A 23,317-nucleotide genomic window follows, 5' to 3' on the forward strand; every position below is an offset into this window, starting at 1 on the left:
CCAAGACGATTCACAGCACACCCAAAAGGGGTGACATACACTGAAAGCAGCTCTGGATTTTTTAACATCAACACAAAACATTCCTCCATTTTTTTTGTTGTAGTGTTTATAGCCAATTTGTGTGAGGATACCAATTGTAATTAATATTGTCTGTATATTGACTCATATTGGAAAATGGATAAGATGATTATCGGGATGTGCTGTGAGAAGTTTACATTGTAACATAGATTCTCATACTTGGTTAGCTTTCTCACAAGCTTTTTAAAACGTAAACACTGTTTTTAGGGCTGTTTTTGATTCATGACAACATTCGGAGGGAGGTGCCGATACTCCCCAAACACCCCACCCACATGCACCAGCCTCCCACTTCAACGCCGCTGTCCGGAGCCGGGCGTTCCGGCCCAGGATGGCCCACATGGACACGTCCCAGTCACTCAGCGTGGACAGTGCACCTGAGGGTCCGCTCTGGGTGTGGTGCCCTCAGGGCTCGGGACGGTGTCGAACGAGGGGACCGGTCCTCGCGGCACCCAGCACCCTGCAGAAGGGCAGCCCTGCCCTGCGACTCCGCTGCGCCGGGCCTCTCCTCCCCACCCCCACCCCCGCCCCTCTGCTGGCACCCTCGGACCCCGCGGGGGGTCGGGGTCGGCACGGATGTGTCGTCCACAGAGTGTCACGGAGCTGGGACGGCACAGCGTGCGGCCTTTTCCGATCGGCTTCTTTCACTCAGAAATACGCTTCTGAAGTTTCCCCACGTCTTTTCGTGACTCGGTGGTTCGTTTCTGCTTCCCTGAATAATAACACCCAGGGTCCGGCTGGGCCGCACTGGACCCATCGCCAGCTGAAGGGCGTCCTGGCTGCTCCCAAGTTCTGGCAGCGATGCGCCGGCTGCGGTGAGCCTCCCCGTGCAGGCATCGGTGTGGACACGAGGTTTTGACTCCCTCGGGCGCATCCCAGGGAGAGTGACTGCTGGGCCGTGTGGGGAGAGCACGCTTCCTTCTGTGAGAAACCGCCGGACTGTCCTCCCGAGTGGCCGCACCGTCGCTCACTCCCGCCAGTGGGAGGTGAGCCTCCGGCCGCTCCCGGTCCTCACTGGCGCCGGGCACGGTCTGCGTCGGCGTTCCGGCTCTTTCCGGGGGTGCAGTGGTGTCTCGTCGTCTTAACTGTGGTTCCCCACAACACGGGGCACGAAGCACCTTTTCGTGGGCTTGTTTGTCATCCGTGCATTTTCCATGGTGGGGGGTCTGTGACGGTCTTCGGCCCATTTTTAGGAAATATCGGGCTGCTCGTGTTCCCACGTTCAGTTTCACGAATCCTCGGTGCGTCTGGACCCCCCGCAGGTGTGCCTCCTAGACACCTGTGCTTGCCTCTCGTCCTCTCCCTGCTCAGCAGAAGGTGTGCATCCCAGTGACGCCCGGCTCACCGATTCTTCTTTCTCTCTCGGGTCGGGCCTTCGGTGTCGCGTGCACAGACGTGCCCCCGAACCAAGGCCCCCTGGGTCGGCCCCTGCGTCACCTTCTAGGGGTTTGCAGTTTTGCTCTGTACACTCAGGCCTCTGATCCGCCTTAAGCGAGTCTTTGAGAAGGGTGTTCGGTCTGTCCCTGCCCGTGGGCGTGCGGGCGTTTCAGGACCTCCAGCTGAGGGGCCCGTGTCCGCTCCTTTGTCGAAGGAGACCAGCTGGACGGGTGCGTGGGGGTCTGTTTCTGGGCCGTTGGTTTCATTTGTCTGTTCTTTCATCAGAACCACGCTGACTTCAGCTACTGCAATTGGGGAGGGGGAAGAGGGGAGGGGGAAGGAGGGGAGGGGAGGGGAAAGGAGGGGAGGGGAGGGGAGGGGAAGGGACCCAAGTTCAAATGCAAAAAGCAAAACTTTCACTATTTTCAGATGACATGATCTTACATATAGAAAATTCTAAAGACTCCACCAAAAACCTCTCAGAACGCACAAACACATTCAGTAAAGCAGCAGGCTACAAAATCAACGTACAGAAATCAGTTGTGTTTCTGTACACGAACAACAGTCAGGAAGAAGTCAAGAGCACCATCCCCTGCACAACCACACGAGGAAGAACAAAGGACCCAGGAACGCATGTGGCCCAGGGGGCGGGAGGCCGGGGACTGAAAACCGTGAGACACCGTGAACGCAACGGAGACCACTGACAGGCGGAGAGACGGTCCGAGCTCACGGGCTGGAGGAATCAGTGTTGTCAAAATGCCACGCTACCTAACGGAGTCTACAGACGCGACACGATGCCTGTCAGAATTTTAATGGCATTTTGTATAGAAACAGAACACACAGTCCTGAAATTTGTAAAAAGCCACAGAAAACCTCAAACAGCTGAAGCAGCCCTGAGAAAGAGGACACGGCGGGTGGTGAGGCACATTACAAAGACACGGCGATCGATCCAGGACAGACACCCAGTCAGACAACCAGACGGACACCCAGGCAGACACCCAGACGGACGGAGCGAGAGGAGCGGCCAGAAGCAAACTCTCCCCTGGGCGGTCAGTCACTTTACCACGGAGGACACGGAACGGGGAGGGGGCAGCTCCTTCAACAACGTCGGGAAAACTGGGCAGAGACGAGCACAGAGCGGAGCAGGGGTTCCGCCAGAGAGCACACACGGGTGGCCGACAGGCACCCGGGAAGACGGCCCGCGCCCCCAGCCGCCAGGAGAGGGAGAACCAAAGCCACGAGGAGAGAGCACCCACGCCCGCGTGACAACCGTGAGCGGAAGGACGAAAGCAAACGTCGCGAGGACTTGAGGGAAGGCCGTGCGTGTGCACTGCGGGCGGGATCGCAGGTCGGTGCAGCCGCCGTGGGCGCCCGCGTGGAAGGAAGCTCCGTGGAACGCCAAAACCAGAACCACCCTGTGGTCCGGCGGTCCCACTCACAGGCGTTTGTCAAAGAAAACCAAACACTCATTCAGAACGGTCACCCACCCATGTTCACGTCAGCATCACTCACACCGTCCCAGACACGGACACAACCTGAGTGTGACATGACACATGGACGGTAAAGGTGCCGTGTGCACGTGAACAGTGTCACCCGCGAAAAATGAAACCTTGCCGTTCGCCCCAGCACGGGCGGGACTCGAGGGTGCTAGGTGAAGTGAATCAAACAGGGGGGACAAATATGATGTGGTTTTTGTGCATATGTGTAAAATCTAAAAAACAAAACCAATGAAAACACCAAACTTACTAGTCCAGAGAACAGACGATTGTTGCCAGGACGTTCGCATGTGTCGGTCCGTAAGTGTTTGGTGGAATTCGCCAGCAAACCCACCTGGGCCTGGCGCTTTCTGTTTGGAAGGGTGTCAGTGATTGATCCAGTTTCTTTAATAGATGGAGGCTTATTTATATCGCCGATTTCTTCTTGCGTGAACGTTGACAGATTGTGTCACTCAAGGAAGTGGTCCGTTTCATCCAGGTCATCGAGTTGCGGGCAGAGGGTCATTGACAGAATCCTGTTGTCATCCTTCCCCGACCCGGGGAGGTGGGGGCGCCCGGTTCTCATTTCTGATGTGCGGAGGGTTCGCCCTCCCTCTGTGTCCCCCGTGGGGCCGGCTCTGGGCCCCCTGATCTTATCCACCTTTTCAAAGAGCCGGCTTCTGGCTTTGTTGACTTTCTCCACTAACTTTCTGTTTTCAATTTGATTACTTTCTGATCTAATTCTCATTATTTCTTCCCTTCTGCTTACTTTGGATTCAATTTGCTCTTTTTTTTGTCTAGTTTCCTACAGCAGAAACTCAGATCCCTGAATCTGGATCTTTCTCCTTTTCTAACACGTGCATTCGATGCTACAGATCACCCTCCCAACACAGCTTCTGCTACGTTCCGCACATTTTGATAAGCTGCCTTTTTGTCTCGTTCAAAATATTTTAAAATTTCTCTTGAGATTTCTTCTTTGACCCATGTGTCATTTAGAAGCGTGTTGTTTAATCTTCACATATTTTGGAATTCATCAATTATCTTTTTGTTATTGATGTGTAATTTAATTCCGCTGTGGTCTGACAGCAGACACTGTACGGTTTGTATTCTTTTAAACGTGTGTGAGGGTGTGCTGTCCGGCCCGGGATGTGATCTGCCTTGGTAACTGTCTCACGGGAGCCCGAGAGAAGTGCGCACCCTGCTGCTGTTCGGTGCAGTAGTCTGTGGGCATCAATTACATTCAACTGATACAAGTAAGTGTTTGAGGCTTAAAACCTAGCTTGTTCCTAGTAGTGTGGCAACAGTGAGGAACACAAACCACCCTGCCAGTTTCGGTTTTGACGCTTGAGCATTTGGCTGGCATTCATCGGGTTTCAAGGAAAACTCGGCTTGAGGGCACACTTCGTAAAACTCTTCCACGGCCCGGTGACACACTGTGGCAGAGAGCACAGCGCCGTCCACAGCCCCGTCTCCCGTGTTTGCGAGCACTGCCGCTGACCGGGGGTGATTTCCAGCGCTTGCCCTGCGATCCCATGATTCTGAGCAACTGCACCCATGCTGCCGTTCACAGAACCTTCCGGAGAACGCCGAGCACAGACAGTTCACTGTGACTCTGACACCAGAGCAGAGCAATCGGGAGATCACGTGTCTGTTGTTGGAAAGTCCCACTGACTTTTACTTTTTAGCTGACGTAACCGAAAGTCCACGCATCTCAATAGAAACTCACGTTTCACGTCCAGCTGAGATTCTTCCTGGACAGGTACAGAAGGTTAAAAAATATCGACACCAATGTAATTCTAAACATTTGATTTGGTGTTTCTCAGCAGATTTGGGAGTGGTTTAAGACCACGCACACCCAGGGGACCGACTGGGGTGTGAGCCTCGTGTCGTGAGCGCGTGGAAAAGGGAAGCAGGTGCAAACTCCTCGCGGTGTGAGTCGCCCGGTCTCCGGTGGTGTCGGACGAGCCTCACGCTCTGTGGTCGGCTGTGTTCTGGCTCCGTCGAGGATCTTTTGTTGTTTTCTGTGGATTTCTGCCTTTCCTCATGATTTTCTAGCACAATTTTCACAAAGGGATCACCTCCTCTAACCATGTCCCTGTCTTTAAAAGAGTTATCTGTCTTTGGTGTGTGTGCACGAATCCAAGATGTTTACAACTGGCCACAATGACAAGACCACATCCTGTCAGAAAACACTTAAAATCAGTCCTCGGGATATTTAATTTGGGCTTCAGATAACTCATTTCACGTATTCTTTCTTGACCTTCGAGGGGAAACTCACTACTAATGTGACTGGATGATATTTCGTAGCGGACGTGGCAGAACGCACATCTGAGGGTCAGACTCAGTCCTTCCTCACTCCGAGTTTGGGGTGAGAAGATTTAGCCGCGGAGCTCAGGCGTCACGGGCACCTTCCCAGTTCAGTCCCCGCACGCGTCTCGGGGGGGGGTGGGGGTGGCAGCTGTGACACACAGACCGCCCCTCAGTGCGGCGGAGACATCGCCCCTCTGAGCTCGGGCCGCCTGCCGCCACGTGGGACCTCGGCAAAAACGACGCACACTCTCTGTGTCCGAAACGATGGTGCTCACTGCCGCCCAGCAAGCACCTGAAACAGCCCCACAACCTGGGTGTTCAGTTGCCGACCCTCCCCTCATCTCCGTCTTTCTCGACCTGCTGCAAACCCCCGCGCCCGCCGCGGGCCTGCTCTGCTTCTGCGGAACCTCCGCGGCTTCTCGCATCATCCCTGTGCTCGCGCAAGTGCTCTCCACAGAGTGACAGAGCGACACGTTCTTCTGGGCCGTGACTCAGAGGTGGGCAAACGAGGAGCAGATGACTCCGTCTTTCAGGAAACCTGGGGCCGGGTCTCCGTCTCCGTGGAAGCCAAGGGCACGTCTGTGTTCTGTGCAGCCGTCGGCGTTTGAGCTCGAGGTCCTGTTTCTGTGGGAGGGACGGTCCCTTCCGCAAACAGTGCGATGCACGGCCAGTCCGTAGACGAGGACACGCTGCAGGCAGGGCGTCCGCAGACGTAACGCGTGTCCGAATATGTTGAAGCCAGCGTGGAACGTGTTGTGCATCGAGGTGGTGGTGAGACCCGCTCTGTCCACGAGTTCCAAGCGGGCGGGACCGAGGGGGCAAGGAGACTGGGTTGAGCCCCTTTCTGCCAGCTTCTCGCCTCTCCGGGGCAAAGCCGGCCCTCCCAAGGTCAGATGCAGAGAGCAGAGCAGCCTCTCACTGCGTGGTCACCCAGGCCCCCAGAAGGGCCAGAAGGGGAGAAGACCGTGAAAACACACCTAGGGCCTTCCAAATTTGGCACGGTCAGTGGTGCTGTTTCATTTGGGAGTCCATCCATTTTGGTAGAACCCGCCTGTTCTCAGCAGTGGAGGACCCACCTGCTTCTGGAGGGGCTACGTCTCGGGCCCGGGGTGGAGGTCTGGGTCGGAGGGTGGACGGACCGGAGAAGGCGGGGAAGCCAGAGGACGCCGGCCAGGAAGGACCACACACGGTGGCCGTCCTGGGAGCAACGCCCGGCGAGGAGCTGGAGCTGGGGACCGTCCGGGCAGGCGACGTGACTTGTCAGGGCGACAGCAAAGGGTGGGTGGGCCGGCATGTGCCTTGTGCCCACACGGGAGGGGGCAGCCAGAGGATGCTTTACTGTGTTCGAGTTTGTGCTGGGCCGGCTCCTGCAGGGCACCCACAGGGCGGCGGCCCTTCCGTCCTCCCCCGAGGCACCCAGACCCGGTCCACACTATGTCCACGCACAAGGTCGGCCCCATTGTCCGCCGAGGGGGCCGTGAGCTACACGGCTTTAGAGTCACCCCCGCCCCTGCCTGCCTGGCCATTAAACAACTTCACTGAACTCAATTTCCTCTAATTTATAGTCAGCCCGTTTAAATTACTGTTATTTGGCCAGGATTATTTCATGGGGATTTAATTGTGCCTGTAAATCGAGTTTCCTTCAGATGCATCTCCGGGTTCGCTCTCTGCCCCTCCCCCCGTCTCGTGCCCCGAACGCTCCAGAACACACCAGCGATTTACGCCGTGCAGCGGCCATGGTCGCCCCTCTGTAACGACACACGTGCTCTGCGTCGCGTCCTGGTGCCGGAGGGAACACGGACATTGTGGATGGCCTTGAATTTTTCGTGGAAGTTGGTTGGGGCCAGAGGGCGCTTTGCGGGTCGTCGGGAGAACAAGTCTCTTCTTTGTGACCGAGCCGGCGAGGTGAGCATTTGCTTCACGGACTCTGTCGGGCGTGAGCGACAGGTCGACAGGTCAGGGGCGGGAGTGGCCACTGGGGGACACCAGGCCGGTCCCCGTCCCGCGCTTGGCCTCCCTCATCCCCTCTCGAACCTAGCCCCGCCCTCGGGGGCATCCGGCTGCGTGAGTCCCTCGACGGTGTCCCTGACATTTCACACCTGGCAGGACGTGTCACCCCCGGCCCCCTCCACACTCTCCTGCCCTGACGGTCCCCTTGGGGACAGACGCAGGCCCGAGACACAGCTGAAGCCAGGAGCACAGGTCACACCCTGTTGGGGCGGTGGCTGCTGGTGAGGGGGGCAAGTCCAGATGCCTTGTCTCCCTGCCCTTCCCCTCCCCCCAGCTCTGCCCTCCGTCCCTCCTGAAGTTGGATTTGTTTTGCGTCCCCCTCATTCTCAGGCCTGAGCTCTTGAACTTTGTTTTGTGTGATTTAGTTCTGTGTCATCCTCCACCTCTGGATACTCGCTGAACACTCAGTGTTTTGCATGTTGTCTAATAATACGGTCTTGAAGCAATCTCACAGAACCAGCGTTATTGTTGTTATTGTTACCACGAGCTACGTCCGGAGCAGGAGGTGGCCCCCGGCAGGGTTTGGTGGTGGTCTGTCCTCGGCCACCGGACTCCAGCAGGTTCTGTCTGGCTCCAGAGCGGGACCCTGCTTCCCCCCCTTGGCTCTGGGAACTGTGTTCTGGTTCCCCACCCCATCGGTAACTGTCTGGCTGTGGGGTCCTGATCTCGTAATTCAACATCCGTCCCGGGGCGTGGCCACCCCTTCCTGCGCGGGGCCACGCAGCGAATGCTGTTGGCTTCGCAGGGCGGACGAGCACCCTGGTGTCACAGCCTCGGGGCCCCGAGGAGCGCAGGGGCCGGGGGGAGGCACAGGTGCGGGGCGTGGTCTCCTCCCACCAGGCCTTATTTTGGGTGCTGAAATTTGAATGTTGCATGGTTTTCACATGCAACTAATTATTGTATTTCTTTTTATTTTTCAGAAACACAAAAGCACTGTTAGTGTGTGAGCCAGAGAGAGGCAGGCAGCGGGCCACACCCTGCCCCCCGGCCGCCGTGTGAGGCTGCGGTGCTGGGCCCGGCCGCTGGGCTGGGGGTTGGCCGGCCTCCTGAGAGCCTCGCTCCTCCGCTGCTGTGGACGGCCGGCTCGCCGTCCGCTGGGCTCCAGGCGTTTTCTGCCCACGCCAGTGAGGAGGGCGACCTTCACACTCACCCTGGGCGGGGGGTATGCTTATCTCATCTGGGTTTTTCAGAACAAAATGAGTCGCAGAGCCACCGGCCGATCTGCACAGGTTGAACCGATGGAGTTGGTGGTGGCTTCCTCCCCAGGTCCTGAGAGATGGTGAACTTCAACGGGTTCTGAAAGCCGTCCAGGGTTATGTGAAGAGGAGTTGCTAGGGTTACAGCTTCGTCCAGGTTTCTCGAGGGGCTGGGCAGCCACCGCATCGATGCCCATCAGAGCCGATCAGAGCCCAGGCACCAGCCACCGCCCGAGGGGCCTGTTCCCTTCCACCCTGGCCCTCGACACGGTCCATGGTGAGCCTGCCCGTGCGTGGCGTTGCTGCTGGCCCAGCTCTGCCCCCCCGCCCCCACCGGGCTCCGATGGAAGTCCCGCCGCCGCCTGCGGGAGCCGCAGGTCAGCGGGCGGGATTTTTCCACTCCCCTCCCCCTCAGGTGCTTCAGCGAGATAGCAAGAGAGACGGGCCTTAATTATTGAGAAGACGTTGGAGCCAAATGGAAAAATCTAGGCCACGCCTTACTCAGATGCCAGGGTAATGAGAGGCCAATTATGCCTCTCATTTGGCGCTAACGAGGGAAGATCAATTCAAGGAACGGTGTGACCGGGGATCCTGTTTACGGAGCAGGGAACGCAGAGTGCCCGGAACAGTCGGCTCTTTCACTGAGTGGAAGTTCTCCCTGAGGCGACCGGGGCGGGACCTTCAGATCAGCCTCCTCCTCGAAGTCCACGCAGCCGCAGCCGGCCACCGCCTGAGCCGGAATCGGTCCGGGCGCAGCAGCACACTGCTCTTTGTTCCGCAAGGACAGCGAACCGGTCTGCGTCCCCGTTCCCAGCACCGAGGGCGGGTCGGCAGGCGGGCGCTGCCGCCGCTCTGGGCGGGTCCCGCAGCTGAGGGGGAAGGCGGTTCGCTGCTGGGCTGGCCCACTGCTCTCCAGACCCCGTGCCATCAACGGTGTTGTGAAGACCACCTTTATTTCACTGTGGGAATCGGACTCAAAGAGCCTGTCTCCCTGGTTAATTAATACTTGAGACTCCATTTCCATGGATACGGACTTACCTGCTCAAACACCGCCTCACCTGCTGTTCCCCTGAACTGGTGAAGCAACGTCCACTCACCCAGCAGCTCATGCTATGTGACTTTTACCTGCCAGGTGTTCTTCGGCAGGGTGGTGTGAGAATGTCGGTTCTCGGTGTTTGTGGTCGGAGTAAACACCCCGGCAGAGCAGCAGGCGAGGGGGCCGTCTCGGACCTGCCTCCTGTCCGTGGGGGGGCCCGCTCCCGGGAGGGCGGCTGGCGGGCTCCCTGCTCCCCGCCCCACGCACACCCCACGCTGTCTAACAATCCCACCACCCCAGAACAGCATTAGGAAGTAAACAAGGCAGGTTTCAACCACAATTTCCAAATAATACAATAAATGGAAAAGAGGCTTCGGAGAGCTTCAAGGGACCAAAGCCCCGTAACCGGGCTGCTGCATCCCGCGGTCACCTTCCTGGGGGCGACCTGGAGGCATGGGGTCTGGCCGCCCACAGGCGCCCCGGTGTTGACCCCTAGTTCAGGTTTAAACGAAATGTAGAGGGAAAGCAGATGGAAATCTGAAATGCATGACTCAGAATGAGGATCTCAAACATGTTCCCTCCCCAAGTCTACCGATGTCACCACACTTGCAATCAGCTTTGGTCGCCGAGGCGCGGCCACCTGGCTGAGCAGCTGGGGACCCCTCACTCAGCGGGACTCCCTCCGCAGGAGGTGCGGTGGGTGCACGCCCCGCCCCCAGGACGCCCGGGCAGCTCCCAGGTTTGGGGGGCGGAGCACAGCCGTGTGGACCGCCCCACGCGGGCGCTGTGCCAACGGGCGGGCTTTCAGACCAGGCGGGTGCGTTTCTGGGAGTTTGGCTGCCGAGCCGCAGGGCGAGACCCTGTCCAGCTTTCCGAGACGTTGCCGGGCTGTCTCCCGACGCTGCCACGCCTTTTTCCATTTCCACCGGCCAAGGGTGAGATGAGAGCTCCTGCCGGCACGTGTTGCTGCAATCTTAAAAATTCCAGCTATTCGAGTAGGCGAGGGCTCATCATCGTTGTGATTCGCAGTTCCCGAAGGAAAACAATGCTGCTGGAGGCCCTGGCCGGGTAGCTCAGGTGGTTGGAGTGCTGTCCCCATACGCCGAGGTTGCAGGTTCGATCCCCCTGCTTCTCTCTCTCTCCCTTCCTTTCTCTAAAATCCATAAATTAAAAAAAAAAAACCATGCTGAGCATCTTCTCATTTGTTCATTTGTCACATCGACCTTATTTGGCACATGATGTTCTTTAGGGAGGCGTCTGCTTGGGTCTTTTGATGTTTTTTTATTGGTTTGTTTGGTTCCTCATGTGGAGTTGTAAGAGTTCTTTGTATATTTCGGATACAAGCGCTTTATCAGACATCTTCCCCCAGTCTCTGGCTTGTCCTTTGAAACCCGTACTAGTGTCTCTCGAAGGACACACGTGTTTAATTCTTATAAACTCCAGCTTCAGTTCCACTCTCATGGGTCATGCTTTCAGTGTGGTACCCAGAATCTCGTCATCAAACCCAAAGGTCCCTGGATTTCCCCCCAATATTTTTATCTAGACGTTTCACAGTTTTATATTTACATTTGGGTCTGTGACCCATTTTGAGTTGATTTTTGTGAAAGGCATAAAATCTGCATCTAGATTTTTTTGTTTCTTTGCACGGGGATGTCAGTCATTAGGCTCCGTTGGACGAAGAGGCTGCCCTCCCTCCTCAAGTAGTCTCGGCTTCTCCCTCAAAGCTCAGGCAAGGGCATCGGGGTGGATCTGGTCCAGAGCTCTGTCTGCCGTCCCCTCCCCACACGCCTCCCCGGGCACCGTGCTTCCTCTCGTAGCTTCATCGCGGGTCTTGAACTTGGATGGCGTGGCTCCTCCCACGCGGCCGCTGGCCTTGGGCTCCGTGTCGGGGAGTCAGGCGTGTGCCTTTCCATGCACACGTGCAGATCTTCTTGTCGGCGTCTGTGAGGCAGCGTGCTGGGTCCAGACCTGGGTCTGGGGACTCCCCAGCTCAAACCAGGATGGGCTGACGTCTGAGCGACACCAAGCTTTCTGCCCCAGGAAGACAGGCTGGACCTCCGTTTCCTTGGATCTCCTTTGATTTGTTTTTTAAATCAGGTCTACAGTTTCCTGTACAAAGAGATCCTATACTTCTTTGTTAGACTGATACCTAGCATTTTGTTTTTTTTGATGGCAATCTTTTAAATTTGGAATTCCAGTTGCTCTCTGCTGGTACTTGGGGAGACCATTCGATTTTGTGGGTTAGCCTGTTACACGAGGAGCTTGCTGTGCTCCCTTATTCGTTGTGGGAGGGATTTTTTAAATGTTGTTTTTGTTCCTTTTCACTTCTTTGGGGTTTTCTGCACAGATCATCATGTCACCTGTGAGCAGAGCTGGTCTTCTTTCTGTCTTCCCAGGCTGCAATGTTTCATTTCCTTTCCAGCCCTGTCGCACCAGCGGAGTTTCCAGAGCGTGTGAGACGGCGAGAAGGGGCACCCGCCTCCTCTCTGACCTCGGGGCGAAGCATCCTCACCGGACGCTGAGGGACGCTGCCGGCTGTGGAGATTTTTGGCTGATGTTCTTTATCGAGTCGGGGGCGTTCCCCTCTCGTCCGAGTTTGCTGAGAGTGTTTATCAGGAGCGAGGGCCGGATTTCACCAAATGCCTTTCCTGCCTCCGTTGACGCAACCACACGACCTTCTTCTCCAGTCCGTGGGTGGGGCGGACGATGCTGTGGCACTGACCGGCTTTGGAGTGTGGAGCCCGCCGTGTGGACGGGAACGGATCCCCCTGGTCACCGCGGTGAGTTTGTGCCGCACGGAACAGGGCTGACGCCTCGTCTGCACGTGGAGAAGTGAGCAGGTCGCTCGGACACAGCCGCCTCCCCCGGCCACACGACCCCGAGAGCGTCATTTCTCACGCTGCCCCTGCAGAGCCGGCGTGGCAAAGGGCACACAGTGAGAGGGCAGCTGGACACGTCTGGCTGAGGTGGGGCTGCTTCCTTTCCTTCGTGGCGGCGGTGACGAAGGACAGGACGAGAGTAGTCAGGAGGCTGACTCATCACCGGGAGAAGCCAGCGATGCAGCTGCGTCCCACGGGCCGAGAGAGGTCAGCGGGAACCAGGGCACACACTGGGGGTTCCTTGCTGCTCCCATGACAGACAGTGACGGAGAGTGTCCAGGAAGATGCAGTGACCACCGGCCCACCCGGCAGGGAGACTGGGCTCGGACCCTCTGATGGCCACTGTCGGTCTCAGCCTGGCAGAGTCCCCGCTGAAGCGCTGGCCAGCGGTGGGGTAGGCAGCCCAGCTGGTGGAAGGACGACCCGCTGAATGTCCATGGAGCCCCCGGCCTGGCTGCCGGTCACTGGGCCCGGTTCCCTTACTTCCTGGCCTCAGTCCGTGGAGATGCTGGTGGCCGTCACCTTGAAAGCGATGTAATACTTGGACAGACAGTGAAAGCAGTGCTGAGTGACTCAAGGGCTGATGGGATCAGGCCGTCTTGTGCATCTCCTGGGGCCTCACCTGCTTTTATCTTTGGGTCTCCTTCACCAGTCCAGGAGGCCCACACCCACGGAAGCTCTCACCAGCTTTGCTCCAGGGATCTGCATGCTGCGTGGCCAGGTTCAGGGCTGGTGTCGGGGCGGCTGTGTGGCAGCTGGTGGCCAGGGCACCCACACGCGCCTGGGCCCTGATGGGGAGCAGACTCACCCGCCTTCCCCGGCTCAGCCCCGGAAACCACACAGCTCCCTTCCCCTTCTGCCGTTTGTTAGAAGAGGTCACTGGGGCTGGCCCCCACGCAAGACCACGGGTGTCTGGTCCCACGTCTGTAGAGGGAGGCAGTGTGTCCAAGAATTTACAATGTGTTTAAATCCCCACAGTGGTCATGCAGATTCCTGCCTCGCCCACACCCCTTGCTGGGACACAATTTTCATATAAACCATTTGTTCCCTGACACTTGAGCTTCTATCTCAGAGCCACACTGCCCAAAGGACTTCATCGGGAGGCGGTCAATGTTGTCCGTCTGCTCTGGCCAACACAGGGGACCACAAGCCACAGGGGCGGGCAGTCAAACTATGGGAGGGCACGCAAGCCACGGGGGAGCACAGGCCACATGCGCCTGAGGAGCACTTGAGACCCGGCTAGTCAGACTGAATTTTAAATTGCGTTTAATTTTAATTAGTTCAAGTTGAAATGAGCACTGGCTACACTGCTGGGGGCAGCTCACTTGTAGAACGACGAGGAGGAGGGTTCGAATCCCAGCACAGGTGTCGTGCTGGGCCGGCTTCCTGGCACAACCCCACGGCATTCCAGTTACGAGCAAAAGCCTCCTGGGGCCGACGGCCTGCAAAGCTCCAGCCAAGCGGAGATGCCTTGGCCCCGGGAGGTCCTCGCGAGCAGAAATTCCTGACGTGTGGGGGCGGAAGGCAGAAGAACCAGTGCTGAGAAGGCGTCAGGGCGACTCCACGGGTGGGCAAGACGCTGAGCCGTTTGGACACGCAGCCCCTTGCTCAACCGCCGTCTCTCCTCGCGGGGATGCTCGCCAACGTCTGCGCGTGTGAGCGCGCCTCCGGGCGGGCTCCCGCGGGGCGGGCTGCCTGCGCGCCTGCGCGCCTGCCTCCCCGGCCTGCTGCGCCCGCGCATGCGCCCGGCTGCCCTCCTGCCCCTCCTCCTCCTCCCTGTTCCCCAGTCTGGAGTCCTGGAGCGCACGGTTGCAGCGGTGAAACCGTCTTGGCCGCCCCGCAAAAACAGCGGGCAGTCGCCGTCCAAACAGACTTCTGATCATCTGCTCTGCGCGGGCTCAGCTGGCGCCGAGAGCGGGAATGTCTCTCGGCCCGCGGGACGAACCCTGTCGTGCGGGGGCAGAGTCCCTCGGACGGCTCACGTGACGGGCGCTCGCTGTGCCAAATACCACGCTGACGTTGTCCTGAGCATGACGTCATTCATCCCTTTAAAACCCTGTGTAGACACGGAGACACTTGTTACTCATGCCTCACGGATGGAGACGCTGCCGTGCGGCGAGGCTGAGAGCCCCCCCACAGCACAGCACAGCACAGCGTCTGTTCGGCGGTGAGCAGGCCCGAACCGCCGCCCAGTGGATGCCCGAGTCTGTGCTCACAGCCTCTCCACGGGGCCGATGCGCCTTTATTCTGCGTGACGCCCCCACTCCTTCGCGGACTCGTCTTTGCACATGGAGGGAGTTGGGACGATTTAGCCGAGTTTCCGAAGGGACACCGCGTCCTTGGCCCAAAGGGCAGGGTGAGGGTGGGGAAGTCTGCCGCCAGCTCCTGAGCCAGGGTAGCAGGTTGAGGGAAAACGTAGCAAGAGGGGCTGTGAGGAAAGTCCGCTTTCAGCATCGCGAAGTGGAGGACACATCCTGGAACGGGAAGGGAGCTGGGGAGGGTGCGTCCTGAGTGAGTGGATCCCAGCCTTTCCAGGGAAGGTCCAGCTCGTGCTGCCCGGGCAGGAAAGTTGGCTTCGCGTCATGTCTCAACCCACCTCGCTCGGTGGGGAGCCTCGGGAGCTTGCTCGAGAGCGCCAGCGTGAGCCTGCCCGTGAGAGGAGCAGAGCTGTACCTCCAGGACACCCGTTCGAAGGCCTTCGGTGAACTACGGGGGGGCGGGGGCAGCTGTCTCTGCTCAGGGCACAGAGGAAGGCGAGGAGTGCAAGGGCCGATCGTTTAGTGCGGCGGAGGTTAGCTGCCCCAGCCCTGGACCCAGACCTGGGTCTCACCCCCGCCCTGCTGTTCACCCGCTGAGTAGCCCCAGACGGTACACGGAGCGTGTCACGGGAAAACTCAGCAGAAGAGTAGGGGCAATAACGAGGAGGAGGAGCTTGCAGGTAGGTGTGGGCGTTGGATGAAGCGACTCCTGTCGAATGCGGAGCTCACTGCTGGGCACAGAGCAAACGTCTTAGCTTAAAACGTCAGTGAACAGGATGGACCCAGGGGCCCCTCCCCTGGGGGGGGTCAGTCCCAGTTCTGGGACCCTGGCTGAACGTGTGACCTTGGGCAGGTTATCTGCTTCTCCGTGACTCGGGTTCTCACACAGTGGAGATAGAAATAACCCCTGGCACCCACTGAGGTGGCTGAGGTGAGAAAGAGAGGGGACAGCTTCTCCTCCTCGCCCACCCCCCAGGGGCTCTCTGTGCCTCGGGGCTGGAGAAACGTGTTCCAGGGGAAGTCAGACCCAACCAAACACAGGACCCCAGGGCAGTGTGGGCCGTGCCATTAGCAGATGCTGGACAACTTAAAGAAATTGTTGTTAAAGGTAAGACTTTACCGAGCCAGCGCAAATAAACACCTCCTCCGGCCACTCGTCATTTTTCATTTTCTTGTCCTTTTCCCTTGTCTGAAGGGAGCCAAGTGATATTCCAAACAGAAGAGGAAGAAAAACAAAATAAACAGCAAGGGCAGGTCCGGGATGAGCACCCCTCGGGGTGGGACGAGGGAGCCGGGGCCTCATCTCACCATTCCCCAGACCCAGTGACCTCAGCTGCAGTGCGGCAGACCGGCCCGCACCCTGCGGGCTGCAGCACCTCCAAACACAGCAGAGCGGCAGACCCCGGGTGCCCCAGGGCGCCAGCAGATGCCCCGGCAGCAGACAGCACGCACAGAACGAGGACCTGGCACGGAGCCGAGAATCGAAAGTCGGTGGAAAGTTGGCCTCTGTCCAGGGAAGCAGGCCGCCGACCCTCGGCCAGCACAGACTACTGTCCAGCGTCTCTGCTCCAGGTCGCCTGCCCACCGGGTTTGTGGGCCCCGCCGCCAGCCAGCGCCAGGGTCGCTCTCGAGGCCCTCATTTCAGCCACAGACACAAGACCCCCCGGACCACCTCCCCTTTCCCCCCAACAAGTGAGCCTGAACACCTCGGACTTCCTATCCTCGGATACCTGTGCCTTCGCCTTCTTTTAAAACTTGCAGGAGAAAAAAAAAAAGAAAGAAAGAAAGGAAAAATAAGAGAGAAAAAAAGGAGAGAGGATTTGACTAGTTTGGATGCAGGAAAATTATTGGCTATTTCAAGTCTTTTAGGATGTCAGCCGAAGCCCATATGAAAACAGTTAAAAGCTCTTCTAAGAGAATCCAATATGCTCAGAATATGATAGGGGATGCTGAATGGAAAATTCTGTAATTACTGTGCTCATATTTCATGGTAAAATATATTCAAGATTAACTGCATTCTAATGGAATGGTGCATGTGTCCAAACCATTTGGGGGCAGCGAGGCTGGGTGGGAAGGGGGAATAATTTAATTAGGCCACAGGGGGAGTTTTCATCGAATTCCTGCTGCACGGCGCGTTTTGGGTTTCATCTCTCACAGTGTCGCGCTCCTGGCGGTGAAGTCCCGCTGTGAGCAAACACAGGTCAGCAGCCTCCGGACCAGCCAGGGGGGCGGGGGGGTCAGGGCGCACCCCGGGGACCGTGCCCACACATAGAGCCCTCTGTGGCCCCACAGTGTCCACTGACTCTGGAAACCGGTCAGCTCTCGGAAAATATACACAGCCCTGAACCACAGGCCACCCTTCCACTGCTGTAAACATTCTCAGAGCGAGGGCAAAAATAGCCCGCTGTGATTGATGGCCGCGGTGCTCGCTCTGTGCGGGGCAGGGGGAGCAGAGAGGCGGGGGAGGAAAACAGAAGGAGCGGGGGGGATCCGAGAGGGAGCTGGCCGCCCCACGTGCCCTGGAAGCCTCCGCAGGCTTCATCCTCCAGGGTCGAGCGCGAGGAGACCCTGACGTCCAGGACGGACCCGTGGGGGTGGGGTGACGGGGCCCGGACCGTACGGCTGCCGGGACTTGGCCTTCCTGCCAGCGTGAGCATCGGGAGGCCACGGCTCCAGCTGGCGTCCCGAAGGGATGGCCCAGCAGGGCTGCGGGTGCGCGTGGCTCCCAGATCCCAGTTCTCGACACACCTGGCCCGTGGTGACAAACGGCAGCCGAGCCGCAGAGAGAGGGAGGCTGGAGGAAGTGTGTCCGGGAGTTCGTGGTGTGCGTGCGTCAGAGAAAAAGGTGTCCCAAGGGAGTGAGGCTGATGATGTTCCGCTTTAGCTGGACAGTGCTCCTTGGTTTCAGGCATCCGTGTTTTTGTGTGTTGTCCTCAGTGTTTTTTGTTGCAAATTCTCGGAGTTCACGTTTATCATCAGGGCGTTTTTAACTGGCTTTGTAGACCCGTAACCTGGCTTAACCCCGTTTCTGTCTTCCTTCTACTTTGCACGCTGCTGAGCAGCTCCTGCCTTTTGGAGGTTTTGCTCCTGGATCTCAAGACCGAATTTTAGAGTGATGCCCACTGATTTGCCCCTACGTTTGCTGGATTTAAGTGGATTTAAGTCTAAGGACTTCATCAATCGCCAAGAAAGCCCTGGTTTTCTGCTTCAGCGCGAGTCTCGAGTTCAAATCTGTTTCACTCTCTGTGAAAGCTATGCCTTTCCACTGTAAGTCAGTTTCCTCGTTTGTAAAACAGAGAAGATGATGATAATCCCACTGCAGGAGGTTGTGCTGATGTAGATGAACCCTTAGACTAAAACCCAGCCTGTGCCACATGCAGAGAAGGCAGGAGGAATTCTGACCAATCCTCATTCACGTACCCAGTCTCAGCAGGAATTCTGACCAATCACCACTCACATACCCAGTCTCAGCAGGAATTCTGACTAATCACCACTCACAAACCCAGTCTCAGCAGGAATTCTGACCAATCACCACTCACATACCCAGCCTCAGCAGGAATTCTGACTAATCACCACTCACAAACCCAGTCTCAGCAGGAATTCTGACCAATCACCACTCACATACCCAGTCTCAGCAGGAATTCTGACCAATCAGCACTCACATACCCAGTCTCAGCAGGAATTCTGACCAATCAGCACTCACATACCCAGTCTCAGCAGGAATTCTGACCAATCAGCACTCACATACCCAGTCTCACCAATCAGCTACTCTGCGCCTCACCCTGACCAAGGAGCCCTTGAGACTGCGGCTCCCTCTTCCAGGAGCATTGAGTCGTCCTGATTCCACAGATCTCTCGGGTCTCAGCTCAGATGTCACCTTTTATTATTAGGAGCTTCCTCCGAGCCCCCAGAACAGGTCAGACCCCCAATGTCCCGAGTCCTTTCCCCAGGGGTGTTGACTGGAGTTTGCCCCTGTGTGTTTGGCTGTTACTGTGTGGCTACTGTACGTCCCATGTGGGGCCACATGCCCGGTGAGAGCGAGGACCCTACGGTGTCCCCAGGGCCCAGCAGAGCGCTGCCGTGGCCTGAGCCCGGGGGACGGGCACCGCCGTGCCGAGCATCTGGGGTGTCATCTGAGGTTTGCTGGGATGCATCGCAGGGTTTCAAGCAGGGAGGGGCGTGATCTGGGTGACGTTTTACAGTGACTTCTTTTCCTGTAGTGCGGAGAGAACTTGGGGCAGAGCTGGATGGAAGAACTCGGACGAGGGACTGTCACTCATTCAGGGAGACGAAGGTGGCCGTCACGGGACCTGGGGGGAGCCGGAGGACGCTCTGCATTGTTCTCTCTGCTCGCATGGGACCCGGTGACAACAGGTCGGTGGCCTGGGTGACTACACTTCTCCACCGTGAGTTTAAAGTTCTAGGAAGATCGGATAGAAGCTACAGTTCTCATAACGAGTTACGTGAGAGGAGTTGGACCACCTGACGCAGGACTCTACGAGAGTGCTCGCTGCCCCGAGGTTGCGATGGCAGCAGACACGACAGTCTCAGTGTCCCAGCCGTCCTGCCAGGGCCTCTCCCCACACGGCCAACCCTCACCGGAGGCCCTCAGGACTCGACGTTCAAAGATGCGGAGGAAATCACTCTGTGGATGCGAACAGACATTTATAAAGCACACATGGAGAGAATAAGGCATGTTTATGATCAATATGGACAATGCAACATCCTTTTGGGGCGTCACATCTGCAAAGAAAAAAATCTCTCACAACCCAAACCAAATATTCACAGTGGCGAACACGAGGTGCCAGAAATTACGGGCAATTACGGGTCGTGTATTCCCCTCACCTCTATTTTCAGTTTACTTTGTAGGAGAGTAGTGTTTTGTGTAATTTTAAGAGGTTCATTTAGTCACTTCCTGCACGCAGGTGGTGGACCCGGCACCTTCTGTGCGCACTGCTAACGCTCGGCGGTGCCCCCTCCCCCCTTGCCCGACTGGGACTCCTCCTCCGCCCCCATCGGGACGACCCTCTCCACTCTCTCTTCCCCGCGTCCCAGGAGTCTCCTGTGGGTGCGGTGACCGCGCAACTCCTCGAGCGAACCCGGGCAGGAGAGGGGCCAGTGTGGTGCCGTAGCTGCAGGTGTGAGCTGGTGTCCGCCCAAACGGCACGTGGTCGGACACGTGGTTGGACACCCTCCTCTCACGCTCCACCCCGCCCCCTTAGTCCACTGGAGCTGTGACCCCTCCTACAGGCCGTCCTCCGGCCAGAGTCGTGAACGCGCCTTTTGTTTCACGTCCTTTGTTCCAGAGTTGCCGGCGTCTGTGGTCTGCTTTCCAGCCGGACACCAGGCTCGGGGCTCAGGCGCGAAGTGTCCACTGACCCCCGCGCAGTGCACTCCATCACGCTGCTGACCCGACATGGGTTCGATTCACGGCTTCTTTCTTGAATAGTGAGGCGATGACCTCGCTCAGGCAGACGAAGAGGCGCAGGTCAGTCGCTCGGGCCAGAAGGAGCGCAGGCAGGCCTGGGGGCCGGGCGTCCGCGGGACCCCGGTGGGGCCGGCCCAGCTCCGAGTCAGGGGGCCTCTGGCGAGTGGTGGAAACTGGGAACAAATGCTGTTGGAAGCGTCCCGCGTTTGGGGGCGGGGGCCCTTTGCGGGCTTGGAGGCCATCGCCCGGCAGTTTGGAGTCTTGGTCCGCAGCCCTCGGGAGCGAGCCGCAGATGCGACGAGCCGTGCGCGCCGCACAGATGTCTGGACGCCGTTCAAGCCCCGCGGAGCGAGGGGAACCGCAGTTGGTGCGCAGATTTTCCGGGTGGAGCAAAGCCAGCACGGCCTCTGCGCGCCTTTCCTGAGCGCGCACGACGTTCTGAATCCGCGGCGCGGTCCCAGCGGCTCCTTGACCGCGCAGCCCGGCTCCCTGCCCTGCCGCGGAAACGGGGAGACTGCAGGGGCACGTGACCGCCGGGGAGCGCAGCCTGGGTTATTTTTAGCAGATGTCAGGAGGAGGCCTGGGTGAGCGCGCGCGGAAACGTAACCCGTGGAAACGGGGAAAGTCGTCATGCTGCTGCCTGGCACCAAAACAGAACAAGATCGCTTTCCCCTTAACATTTTCATACATCTCTCCCCTCCTTAAAAAAAAACAACAAAAAACTTGAATTCTATTTATTTGACTTGTTTTCTATAAACACACTCTAACCATATCCAGCCGCCGGGCTCTGTGTATAAATAGCCTGTTTACTCGTCGCCAATTTAAACGTGTGATGGGACATGGGCCCGCGGCCCCGCCCCAGCTCACTGGCGCTGGGCCGCCCCTTTGCCCTGCACTCCAGTCTGCGGCTCCCTCCCCGGCTCTGGAGGAGGTGCAGACCCCACAGATGTTTCCTCGCGAGGGGCTGCGGAAGGGCCCACGCTTAATTAAAAAACTCACATCTCCCTGCCCGCGCCCAGGGAAGGGAAAAAAATTGGTCCCTGTTACGCAGGCCGGGAACAGATCCGGGGGGAAGAAAGGCACTCTGTCTGGCCAGACAAAGACAGGCTATCCGTTTTCATAAATCGGCCCTCCCCAGACAACTGCTCGGTCGGCCCCGAGGTCCGTGCCTCTGAACCCGCATACCAGAGGGGGCTTTTCCTCGTCTCCAGGCGGACAGAGACCCTTGCTGGCCTGTGTGTGACTTCAGTGCACAGCGCAGGACGTCTTACTGCTGTCAAAGGGCCGCTTTGATAGCGAGGGGGTCTCGGGGATGAGAAAGTGGCCCTCGTCACGGCTCACCCCAGGGGGCAGGGAATGCAGCCGTCCTGTGTGCGTGCCTGGGTGCATGCGTGCAAGTGTGTGGCTCCGTGTGCCAGCTCTACAGCGGACAGTCACGTTGTACTAATTGACCCGCGAGGACCTGGCGCATCCCGAGCGGCGCCGACTCTGTGATGGCGGTGAGGTAGCGTCCGAGTCGGATGCTGCCGCCATCGGTCCCTTCCGAGTCCCACAGCGTTTCCTGGGGTCCCCCGTCTCACCCCCAGTCTGCACAACCGAGCCACGGACGCCCTTGCACAAACAAAACCCTCGCCGAACACGCAGGCCAACACCAAGCCTGCGTCTGTGCAGAACCTGTCAACTAGAATCCGCTTCCTGGTGGAAGTTTGCAGCGGGGGCCCAGGCAGACGGGGCTCCTGTTCCTGGGGCCACCCGGCACGAACCCGTCCGTCACGTTCGAGGTCCCCTGGGTCACGGAACACTCGTGGCGCAGATCAGTGGGAACAGAACACGGAGAGACTCGGGTTTCAAACCGAGCTGCCCCGTACCTCCTCCGTTTCCCAGAGGGCCCGGGGCTGGACTTCGAAGGTCATGAGGGCCAGAGACTCCAGCCTGGCTGGCGATCCGAGTCCCTCTCGGGGTCTCGTGACACGGACATTTCTGGCCTCTCTCCTTGAGATGTTCATCCGGCAGGACGGGGCGGTGCCTGGGGGTCGGCGTGTCCCCCAGGATAATCCTCGGGACGGCACAGCACGGCACAGCACGGCACCCCGGGGCCCCGGCCCTGCTGCCAAGCGCGGTCCCTGGACCTGGCGCCCGCTCTGCCTGGGAGCGGGTGAGACACCCAGTCTCCGGCCACCACACTGGATCCACACGCCAGATGCACACGCCAGATGCACACGCCGGACCCACACGCCGGATCCACACGCCAGATCCACCACGCCGGATCCACACGCCGGCAACATCCCTGGGGGACGCACACAGGTGAACTTCCCAGAACCTCTGCTCCCCACCACACATGGCCACCGTGGCCAGTCAGAGGTCCACGCCCCGAACTCCCTTTCGTGCACTTCCGGGCGGCTCGACACACCCTGTAACCCCGTAACCCCGCGTTCCGACCCTCCCCCCAGCGACTGTGCTTCCACGTCGCCGAGGGCACCGGGGAAGCCCTTCGCCTGCTCAGGCGAGCGGTGAACCTCTGGGAGAAGACGCAGATGCTCACAAGTGCCCCCGAGCCATCGGCCAAGACAGCTACTCACGTGTGCCCGCCGCAGCACCCGCGTGTGCGACGGAAGGACTCGCGCGGGGGGCCGTGCTCCACCGTGGCTGCCGGCTGCACGCTGCGTGTCTCCACCGAAGTTGCCGTGCCGGTTAGAGCCTGGTGAGGGGAGGACAGGGTGGGGTGTGAGCTGTGGTCGCTCCTCTGGTTGCCTGCACAGGGTGGGGGGGGGTTCCTCTCCGAATATCCGCTCCCTCCTTTTAACACAGAACAGGAAGGGCCCTGCCCCACGGCGCTTGGCTCGTCCCTGCCCCCACCACCCTGTCCTCCAACAAGTGCTCGCCTTTGAAACGGCTCTGCGGAGTGGTTTCTGGTTTTAGTTGAGATACACTTCATTGTTAGGTCACCGCTCTCCAGCGTGTAGGGAAGAGTTTCAGTCTGGGGCTGCCGTGCTGGGTTGTGGGGGCTGGGGCTGGGCTGGGGCTGGAAGAGGCAGGCAGCATGATCAATGCACGTCTCCGCACGTGTACGGGAAGGACGGAGACCGGGTGGGTAGCCCAGGGCCTGGGCTGGGGCATGCGGGCCGCTGAGGGCGCCTCCTGTCTGCCTGTACTCGGAAGCTCGTTCCCGTCCGGCTGTGGTTTCATCTCGTGTTCGTTATCAGGGTAGGATACACAGGAGTCTCGAATGACACTGGAAGTCCCTGGAGTCCGGGGTGGGGCAGAGGGTGGGGA

General features: G+C 58.6%; 1 protein-coding gene across 1 annotated transcript in view; it reads right to left on the bottom strand.

The window, feature by feature from the left end:
• Nucleotides 1–22,660, bottom strand: part of PDZRN3 (PDZ domain containing ring finger 3) — a 132,161-nt gene extending 109,501 nt beyond the window's left edge. The window contains exon 1 of the mRNA XM_045857073.1: nucleotides 22,624–22,660. The gene's annotated coding sequence lies outside the window, so the exon portion shown is untranslated. The remainder of the gene's footprint in view (nucleotides 1–22,623) is intronic.
• Nucleotides 22,661–23,317: the final 657 nt, after the last annotated feature.

Source organism: Phyllostomus hastatus, unplaced genomic scaffold, assembly GCF_019186645.2.
Source record: "Phyllostomus hastatus isolate PE091 unplaced genomic scaffold, TTU_PhHast_1.1 phas_scaffold_129, whole genome shotgun sequence".
Lineage (NCBI taxonomy): Eukaryota > Metazoa > Chordata > Mammalia > Chiroptera > Phyllostomidae > Phyllostomus > Phyllostomus hastatus.